This window comes from Lipotes vexillifer, unplaced genomic scaffold, assembly GCF_000442215.2.
Source record: "Lipotes vexillifer unplaced genomic scaffold, Lipotes_vexillifer_v1.1 scaffold496, whole genome shotgun sequence".
NCBI lineage: Eukaryota > Metazoa > Chordata > Mammalia > Artiodactyla > Lipotidae > Lipotes > Lipotes vexillifer.
In genome coordinates this window covers 2,683,290-2,694,337 of record NW_006786690.1, presented here as the reverse complement: position 1 = coordinate 2,694,337, position 11,048 = coordinate 2,683,290, and the positions used below count along the sequence as shown (strand labels likewise).

Genomic DNA, 11,048 nt, shown 5'->3' with positions numbered 1-11,048 from the left:
AAAGTAGTCCATTCCTTGGCCCACAAAGCAAGCCTCGACAAATTTCAGAGGAGTGACATCATACAAAGTATGTTCTCTGACTGCAGTGGAATTGAACTAGAAATCAGTATGATTGAAAGACAGCAAGAAAATCCCCAGAATAAGGAATCAGTTACAGCATGTGCAACAAGCCTACACCCTACAGTGAAATTTAAACATTTTAATTTAACAGACATATGTTCGGTAAGCCAGGAACGATTCTAAGCACTTTACATATATTAACTCAGTCTTCCTAACAATCTTGTGAGATCTAGATTATGATTCCCACTTTATGGATGAGGAAACTGAGGCACAGGGAGGTTAAGAAACTTGCTCAAGGTCACACAGCTAGTGAGTGACAGCAAAATTAGAGGCCAAGAAATGTAGCACTGTGCAGATCGTGCTCTGCAGTCTTGAGAAGTGCTTTTACTGATGCTTTTCTCATTTGGGTGGACTTGGGTTGCCAGGTAAGCGGAGCCCATCTGGAGCAAACCTATTTTTGTGTTTCTTCTGTGGGGCAGGTCTCTTGCGAAGGTAGAGGATCCAGGCCCAGACAAGCCCCGCATTCCCGTGGGGACTTACCATCCCAAGGGCGTTACCACCTCCTGCCCAGGAGGCAGTGGCCGAGCCGCGTCCCCAAGCCCTGCTGGCTTTCCTTGCCCGAGATGGTCGTTCTAAAACGACCGGCAGGGGGCGCAGGCTCCCCTCCTTTCTGCCCCGCGGCTGCAAGCAGGGCTGTGACAGCTGCAGGACCTCGTCCGTTTGGGGAGCCAGCAGCTCGGTTCAGCCACTTCGAGGGCTTCCTTCCTCTTTATCAGATCTGTCAGGGCTGCCGCGCTGTGAAGGCACCTCCGGCCTCTTCCCTCCTTCCTGTGGCGAACGGACGCTCCCCCACGAAGCCGCTAATCTACACCCCGGCGCCTGCAGCCCGCCGGAGGCCGGGCCGGCCCCCCTCGCACCTTTTTCGGGGGCGGGACCCTGCTTTGAGGTCAGGTCTCCGGGGGCTCCGGCTTCCCCCCTAACTAGCCGGGGCCGCGCGCGCCCGTTTTTCGCAGCCCTTTCTCACTTGTGCACGCGCTCGGCTCTCGCTGGCCCGCGAGGCGGCTGGAGAAAGCGCCTCCGAAGCAAAACTAACAGGTCTGGTAGCAGTTGGCACGAGGGAGGAAGAGGTGCTGCCGCGGTTAGTCCCGGGGCTCCTCCCCGCCTCGCCCGCGCCACAGCCGGCCGCGTGCCGCCACCGCGCCAGCTGCGGGGCCGCGGGTCCCAGCTCCCGAAGGCGCCCCGTGCGGCGCCCAGCTGACCGCCACCGGCGAGAGCCCTGCCGCCTGCGGAAGAGACCCGCCCGCACGCCTCCCCGAGAGGAGCCCTGTGCCGTGAGTTGAACGTGACAGCTCGGAGGGGGTTCCCCTCTGCAGACGGCCCTGGAGGGAAGAGTGGCCTCACGGGAGGCGAGATGTCGTTGGGGGACAAAAAAGGGAAAGCCAGTGACTCGTTTCTGATCCCATTTCTTATAAGAAATGAATATGCTTCCGTTTTTTTCCAGTGTTCCCTCGTCCTCTGATTTCCTCAATCAAGTAAAAATAAATGATTTTCCTTAAACACTATGCGTCAGTTATCGTACTGAGTTTATATACATATAGGTATAAATATGTTTTTAAAATATATAACTATTTCAAGTCTTTTAATCTTGTCAATAGTCTCTTGGGGTAGGGATGATTATTACCCCCATTTTAAAGATAAGGAACTTTAAGCGTCCAGAGGTTCAGTAATTTGCTCAAGCTCACGCAGCCAGGAATGCATGGAGGCCGTCTGACTCCAGAGCTTAACCATCAGGGCGCTGGATTCCGTGCTGTCACCTCTCCTGTGCTGGGAGGGGCTCAAGTTGGGGACTCAGGAAGGCTGGTTTCTTGGTCCAGCGATGGAAGCAGCCCGGAGCTCCCCAAGCAGACTTTTCCAGTAGGAAGGCTGCACCATGCCCAGCTCCAGCCTCCCAAGCGCACCGGGAAGTGGGGTCGAGGCAAGCAGAGCTAAGGGCTCTAATACCACGTACCAAGCGCAGGGACCGGCGCTCCATTTCTGTGTAATAGGGAGGGTCCTGCTTGGTGAGAGGGGGACTCTGGGAAGCCAGGGAGAGCAGAAGGGGCTCTCCACCTCCTTGGCTCAGAGACAGACGTGCAGCAACTCCCTGCTGTCTGCAGAGGTCACTATAAGGTCACCCTTACAGAGGTCACCCTGCTGTGGATGAACGGGAGGTTTCCCCACCAAGGAAGGGGCCGGAGAAGAAAAGCCCAGGGCCCTCTCCATTCCCTGCCTTCACTGGCACTTCAGTGATGTGATCTCATTCTCTGAAATCGTTTACTTAGAGGAATTGTTCCTCATCTCTACAGATGCTCCAGGAATCCCATGGACCTTACCAGAACCTTAAGGTTTCCTAATTTAATTATTTTAAAAATCGAAGATAAAGACAAAATGTAAATGAAGTGGAGCCCAGCTCATGGGTGCACATTATTGACTTGATTATCAATAGAGGGTTATTGGTTTCTTTTTAAGACGAATTCTGCCACGTTCTAAAGATACCTTTCACCTTTGCTATTCCAAACCAACTTTCATTATCAGATGCTTTTTAGAAATCATAGTGACAGCAGTGCTAGAAATACTCCAGCACCTTTGGTTCATCACTGAATGAACTAAGGATGAGTGACTTGCCCAGGACCCCATAGGTAGTTAATTGCGGCATGGGGACTCCTAGGACAGTGCTCTCAGGACTAGACAGCGGATTTGGCATAAACACATGATGGCTACCAGGTAGGGGCAGAGTTGCCACTAGAACCCCTTCTTGATTCCCTTGTCCATGGCTTTCAGGGAGTCCCCTTACTTCATAAGACATGGGTTTAACATAGTCCTTGGCATCCAGAATCTTTGTCTCATGTTAAAACACACTTAACTTATGAGATGCTCCATCCATTAAAAAATAACACTTTGAGTTCCTCCTGGATGCAAGGCACTGGCTGGATGTGAATGAATGGAGACACGTGATTTCTGCCTTCTGGGAACTTCCAGGATCACAAGTGAGAAAGACATAAACACAAATAACCAGGCAATAAAAGCAGAAGGTGGGAAACAATTCACAAGAGACTTAAAAGCACTATTCATTCATTCACTTTATTGAGCCTACCTCGTGCCGATTCATAAAGGGAACAATTGCTTTTCACTAGGACAATCGAGAGTGTATCAAGAATAACTTTTTTTACAGGTTTTTAACTGCTTAAGTGATTATCAAAGTAATTCTGCACATTGTAGAAATTTTGGAAAGTACAGAAAAGGGTAAAGAAGCACATACACAAATTTCCCCCAAATTCACCACCCAGAGGCGGCGTGTTTTCCAGTCTATTGGCCAAAATTTTTTTTTTTTTTAAAGAAAGTAGAGTTTATTGGTGGGCATATGTAGGGAGGGGGCAGTGCCAAGGCTCTCACAAGTGCAGGGCCCGCCATTTGTCCAGGGGGCCACGATTAGGGATGTGCTTGACCCCACAGCCATCTGGAATGAGCCACTTTTCTGCCACCGTGTTTTCAAACTCATCTGCATTAAACTTAGTAAATCCCCACTTCTTGGAGATGTGGATCTTCTGGCGGCCAGGGAACTTGAACTTGGCCCTGCGGAGGGCCTCAATCACATGCTCCTTGTTCTGCAGCTTGGTGCGGATGGACATTATGACCTGGCCAATGTGGACCCTGGCCACTGTGCCCTGGGGCTTTCCAAAGGCACAAAGCATACCTGTCTGGAGCCTATCAGCTCCAGCACAGGACAACATCTTGTTGATGCAGATGACGTGGAAGGGGTGGAGCCGCACTCGGATGTGAAAACCATCTTTGCCGCAGCTTTTCACCATGTACTTGTTGGCACAAATACGGGCAGCCTCCAGGGCTTCAGAGGAGAGCTGCTCATATTCATCCGACACCATGTGGCCACAGAGTGGGAACTCATCCACTTTTGCCTTCTTCCGCCCCAGGTCAAAGATGCGGATCTTAGCATCAGGGACACCTTGGCAGAAGTGAGACTTTGGGTATGGCTTGTTCTTACAATACCGGTAACAGCGGGCGGGGCGGCGGCCCATGGTGACACCAAGATCTTCAGTGGCGCGCCTAAGGGAAAGAGCTAAAATTTTTTCTTTGGGAAGTTTAGAGCTTGCTTCCCATTGCAAACCGATTACATCATAAGCATTTCCCCACATCACCTGGAACCCTTGACTATTACATGGCTCTTTATCCAATGCTTTCAGTCATATGGACACACGGTAATTGACTCAACAGCTCCTGGACTGTAGGGCATTTAGGTTCTTTCCAGCTTTTCATTATTACACGTTCGCATTGCAGAAAACATCTCTACGTACATACATCTTCGGCCGAATTTCAACTTTTAGGTTTTGGAGAAAATAATCAGAAATGTGAGTCAAAAGTACAAACATCTTAAGAAGATTGATAAATAATCACCAAATTATTTGCTGGAAAGTTTCTAAAGAAATGGTAAAAAAAAATGTGAACCAAAAGTAGGAACCTTTTCCAGGCTTTTGATAATCACCAAGTAGCTTGCCAGAAATATCTCATGAATTTAGACGCCCCCAGCGCCTGTGCACGAAAGCTATCCCTCTGCGCTTCAGCTAGCAGGGAGCAGTGTCTTTGATAACTTAATCTATCTTATTTCTATTTTCATTTCTTTGACCTTTAGAGAGATTGAGCATTCTTTTTTCCCCCCAAATGTTTATTGGCCACTTATATTTGCTTTTTATTACATCCTTTGCCCTTTTATCTGTGAGCATCTTTGTATGTTTTTTTTTATATTGATTTATATTGGTTCTTTATAAAGTAAGGGTTCTAACCATCTGTCTGTGGTATTTGCTGCAAACATTTTCCCCCAGTTGTTTGTCTTTTAATTTTGCTTGAAATTTTTAATCACACCAGAATTTTTTGTTTTAATGTAGTGCGGGACTGTCAAGCATTTCCTTTGTGGTTTCTTCCACAGCTTTGAAGCTTAGAAAGCCCTTCTCCATGTAAAGATCAGTTGGTGAAGGGAGTTCCCAGGTGATGGATACAGTGGGCCCTTGGCCAGGTGGCAAGAGGTGACATAGTCTGGGGTGCATGGGTTGTCTTTGTCACTTGAGGCCAGATCAGGGACACCTTTTAAGGCTGGGCTTGTGGTTACAGGTGGGGGATCCACTGACCATTTTTGAGCTGGGAGATGGCATATGGGAGTAGTTTGCCAAACAGAGTCTGTGTCTTCAAGATGCTACCTGAATATTGGAATGTGTGATTTCTACCGAGAACAATGTGGAACCTATTCTGGAAAGCTGTTATGGGAAATCCAAAGTTTATAGCTCAGTGAAACTTGATAATTTTCTCCACTGTCTTCTGAATCTGCAGCTGTTTGGGGATTTGAGGGTGATGTTTCTGCTCTGATACTGTTACTATCAGCATTGAGAGGGCTCCTCCAGGCCCGCAAATTTCCTTACTTCCCAGCAAGTTAATACTTACTGCTCTGTTTGCCCACCACGTCGCTGACATGCCCTCTCTGCTTGGAGTGGCTTCCCTCCCAGCCCGGCTGGACCACGAACCTTGAGAGCAGGCCTCCACTCTTCTGCTTAATGAAAACGGCAGTTTCAATAACCCGATTCTGCTAGAGAAACCGCACTTGAACAATTTGTAAAATTTCTGGGAAGGAGTTATTCTGGGTGGCCAAATTTTTGGTGAATAAAAAGCTTACTCCTTAGAAGACCATGTTTTAGTTTCTGGTTAGACACCCTGTGAAAATGTATTATACCTCTCGGCCCTTTATTCATTCTCTTCAACAAGACAGTATAACCCATTCCTAAGTGAAATACTTAGAAGACGTTTAAGTTACCCAGAATCCCTGCCTCCCAACACAAACATTTCGGGTTTTTTCCCATCCTGTCTTCCGCGTGTGTGCATTTTACAGGGCTGCAAATCATTGTACAGGCTCTCCTGAGGTTCTGCCCTTTTTGTGGGCCAGAGCCTGATCATAGGTGTCTAGATTTCAAACAGTGCCCATAAAATGATCATTTAAGACATTTCGTATTGAAATATAGTGTGCATACAGACTAGAGCACAAATCATAAATGTATAGCTTGATGAAGTTTTGCAAACAAAACACACCCATGATCTGAACTCTAAAGCTCCCAGATCGAAGAGTAGAACGTTATCAGCCCCTGGTGGCCCCCTCCTGACTGGTCACCATCACCAACCGCCTCCCAAAGAGAACTCTATTCGGATAGCATAGATTAACCTTGAGTGTTTTGGATCTCTGTGCCAATGAAATCACAGAGAATATCCTCTTTGGTATCTGGCTTCTTTCGCTTAACATCATGTTTGTGAAATTCCCCCATATTGTGAGTGTAGCAGTAGGTCATTCACTTTTCACTTCCACTGCTGCACGGTACTCCATCGTGGGCGGCGTTGCTTGTCTATTGCTTTGGAACAAACTACTCCAAAACCTAGTGACTTAAAACAATGACATTTATTACCTCTCATAGTTTCTATGGGTTAAGAATATCAGGAGCAGCTTAGCTGTGGGCAGTACTGGCTCAGGATCTGTCACGAGGTTGCCCTTGAGACATTGGGTAGGGCTGCAGTCATCTGAACCCTTGACCAGGGCTGGACATCCGTTCCCAAGATGGTGCACTTGCATGCGGTTGCCCTTGAGACACTGGGTAGGGCTGCAGTCATCTGAACCCTTGACCAGGGCTGGACATCCGTTCCCAAGATGGTGCACTTGCATGGGGTTGCCCTTGAGACACTGGGTAGGGCTGCAGTCATCTGAACCCTTGACCAGGGCTGGACGTCCGTTCCCAAGATGGTGCACTTGCATGGCTGTTAGAGGCCTCAGTGCCTCTCTGGGGCTTGGGTTTCTTTATGACGTGGTGGCTGCCTTTCCCCAGAGTGAATGATCAAGAGACCAAGGCAGAAGCTGCAACATCTTCTAGGACGTCTCCTTGGAAGTCATACGTGATCACTTCCACCCGACCCTACAGGTTACCAAGTCAGCTCTATTTAGTATTGAGAGGGGAGCTTCACCAAGGCATGACTACCAGGAAGTGAGGATCATGAAGGGCTCCTTGGAAGCTGGCTACTACACACGGATAAACTATCCCTTGTAAAAGGTCACTTTTTACAGCATCTCCCATCACATTGTTGTATTATAAGTTATTTGCTGTTGTAGTTAATATCGACACAAACATATTTATGCATGTCACTTGCTTTCTATTGTTTCTGCCAAAGTAGTTCCTAGAAATACATCCCTGGGAATGGAATTCCTGAGTCAAAAGGTCTCAACCTGTTTATGACTCTTGCTCTATTGTCACTTATAGCTTCCAAAAGGATTGTACCGATTTTCAGTGCTACCGGCAACCAAATGGTAGACGGAGTCCACTGCAGCTTTATCTACATTAGGCATTAACACCACCAGACAAAACATTGTACATGGAACATAATAAGACACTCTGTCATCAAGAAAATGGCAAACAATAGACACCAGTCACTGTTCTGGGATACAATACTGTGATGCCTGGAGGGGCCGCTGTATCGTAAAGAAGTGGTGACTCTTTTCTAAGAAGCCCAGATGATAGGGACTCTGAATGTCTGTAAATCAAACTGGTTTTGAAATTGCATTTTCTGCCACCTCGTGGAGAGGCAGCATGGTGAGTGGAAAGAGCAGTTGCTTTCACTCTCAGCGTCCCCATCTGTAAAATGGGGATCATGGCACCAAACTCCCAGGGTCGGTGTGAGCATTGAAGAGATACTGGAGGAGATGTTCCTAGCACCATGCTTGCAACATGCTAGGCACCCAACAGATATTGGTCGCCCCCTCTCTCCTGCTCCTATTTCCTCTTCTTGGTTTAACAAGGATCACATGTTTTACCCTCACTGGCTGAAATAATTCATGTGATATGTCTTTGGTTTCTCCTGGAGGGAAAAAAAGAAACATAGTAATTCTTTTCTGATTATAACAGTGATGTGTGTTCATCGAATAAAAATTTGGAAACTGTGGGAAAGTACAAAGAAGGAAATAAAAATTACCTGCAATTTCACGCCCCAGATCTGCCACTGCTAACGTCTGGGTGTGTCCTCAGGGGTGTTGGGTCACTTTTTTTTTTTTATTTAATTTTATTTATTTATTTTCACAAAATCTTTTCTACCGGCCTTATTTTAGGAAGGCAAGAATCTTCATTCTTGTCTAAATAATAGTAATAATACTAGAAAGTGACTATTTCAAGTATATAAAGCCACTTTTTGAAATTAATATATAAAGATAAAAGTGCCAACATGGAAATACATAGTACTAAATTAGCCTGTATTACAGGTGGAGTAAGTTAATTTTGGTATTAATTTATTATGCATTTTTATTATAACATTTTTTTCCAATGCCAATTATTTAATTTATTTTTTTTATACAGCAGGTTCTTATTAGTTATCCATTTTATACATATTCATGTATATATGTCAATCCCAATCTCCCAATTCATCACACCACCACCACCACCACCCCACCGCTTTCCCCCCTTGGTGTCCATAAGTTCGTTCTCTACATCTTTGTCTCAATTTCTGCCCTGCAAACCAGTTCATCTGTACCATTTTTCTAGGTTCCACATATATGTGTTAATATACGATATTTGTTTTTCTCTTTCTGACTTACTTCACTCTGTACGACAGTCTCTAGATTCATCCACGTCTCTACGAATGAGCCAATTTTGTTCCTTTTTATGGCTGAGTAATGTTCCATTGTATATATGTACCACATCTTCTGTATCCATTCGTCTGTTGATGGGCATTTAGGTTGCTTCCATGACCTGGCTATTGTAAATAGTGCTGCAATGAACAATGGGGTGCATGTGTCTTTTTGAATTATGGTTTTCTCTGGGTATATGCCCAGTAGTGGGATTGCTGGGTCATATGGTAATCCTATTTTTAGTTTTTTAAGGAATCTCCATACTGTTCTCCATAGTGGCTGTATCAATTTACATTCCCACCAACAGTGCAAGAGGGTTCCCTTTTCTCCACACCCTCTCCAGCATTTGTTGTTTATAGATTTCTGATGATGCCCATTCTAACTGGTGTGAGGTGATACCTCATTGTAGTTTTGATCTGCATTTCTCTAATGATTAGTGATGTTTAGCAGGTTTTCATGTGCTTCTTGGCCATCTGTATGTCTTCTCTGGAGAAATGTCTCTTTAGGTCTTCTGCCCACTTTTTGATTGGGTTGCTTGTGTCTTTAATATTGAGTTGCATGAGCTGTTTATATATTTTGGAGATTAATCCTTTGTCCGTTAATTTGTTTGCAAATATTTTCTCCCATTCTGAGGGTTGTCTTTTCGTCTTGTTTGTAGTTTCCTTTGCTTTGCAAAAGCTTTTAAGTTTCATTAGGTCCAATTTGTTTATTTTTGGTTTTATTTCCATTACTCTAGGAGGTGGATCAAAAAAGATCTTGCTGTGATTTATGTCAAGGAGTGTTCTTCCTATGTTTTCCTCTAAGAGTTTTATGGTGTCTGGTTTTACATTTAGGTCTCTAATCCATTTTGAGTTTATTTTTGTGTATGGTGTTAGGGAGTGTTCTAATTTCATTCTTTTACATGTAGCTGTCCAGTTTTCCCAGCGCCACTTATTGAAGAGACTGTCTTTTCTCCATTGTATATCCTTGCCTCCTTTGTCATAGATTAGTTGACCATAGGTGCGTGGGTTTATCTCTGGGCTTTTTATCCTGTTCAACTGATCTATACTTCTGTTTTTGTGCCAGTACCATATTGTCTTGATTACTGTAGCTTTGTAGTATAGTCTGAAGTCAGGGAGTCTGATTCCTCCAGCTCTGTTTTTTTTCCCTCAAGACTGCTTTGGCTATTCGGGGTCTTTTGTGTCTCCATACAAATTTTAAGAGTTTTTGTTCTTGTTCTGTGAAAAATGCCATTGGTAATTTGATAGGGATTGCATTGAATACGTAGATTGCTTTGGGTAGTAGAGTTATTTTCACAATGTTCATTCTTCCAATCCAAGAACATGGTCTATCTCTCCATCTGTTTGTATCATCTTTAATTTCTTTCATCAGTGTCTTATAGTTTTCTGCATACAGGTCTTTTGTCTCCCTAGGTAGATTTATCCCTAGGTATTTTATTCTTTTTGTTGTAATGGTAAATGTGAGTGTTCCCTTTTCTTTCAGATTTTTCATCAGTAGTGTATAGGAATGCGAGAGATTTCTGTGTATTAATTTTGTATCCTGCAACTTTACCAAATAAATTGATTAGCTCTAGTAGTTTTCTGGTGGCATCTTTAGGATTCACTAGGTATAGTATCATGTCATCTGCAAACAGTGACACTTTTACTTCTTCTTTTCTAATTTTGTATTCCTTTTATTTCTTTTTCTTCTCTGATTGCTGTGGCTAGGACTTCCAAAACTATGTTAAATAACAGTGGTGAGAGTGGACATCCTTTTCTTGTTCCTGATCTTAGAGGAAATGCTTTCAGTTTTTCACCATTGAGAATGATGTTTGCTGTGGGTTGGTCGTATATGACCTTTATTATATTGAGTTAGGTTCCCTCTATGCCCACTTTCTGGAGAGTTTTTATCATAAATCGGTGTTGAATTTTGTCAAAAGCTTTTTCTGCATCTCTTGAGATGATCATATGGTTTTTATTCTTCAGTTTGTTAATATGGTGCATCACATTGATTGATTTGCATATATTGAAGAATGCTTGCATCCTTGGGATAAATCCCACTTGATCATGGTGTATGATCTTTTTAATGTGTTGTTGGATTCTGTTTGCTAGTATTTTGTTGAGGATTTTTGCACCTATGTTCATCAGTGATATTGGTCTGTAATTCTCTTTGTTTTGTAGTATCTTTGTCTGGTTTTGGTATCAGGGTGATGGTGGCCTCATAGAATGAGTTTGGGAGTGCTCCTTCCTCTGCAATTTTTTGAAGAGTTTGGGAAGGATGGGTGTTAGCTCTTCTCTAAATGTTTGATAGAATT

The 11,048-nt window shown here is 44.4% G+C and overlaps 1 pseudogene; it reads right to left on the bottom strand.

Moving 5' to 3' along the window:
* Window positions 1-3,488: 3,488 nt before the first annotated feature.
* Window positions 3,489-4,133, bottom strand: LOC103069195 (60S ribosomal protein L10 pseudogene; annotated as a pseudogene).
* Between the last annotated feature and the right edge of the window lie 6,915 nt (window positions 4,134-11,048).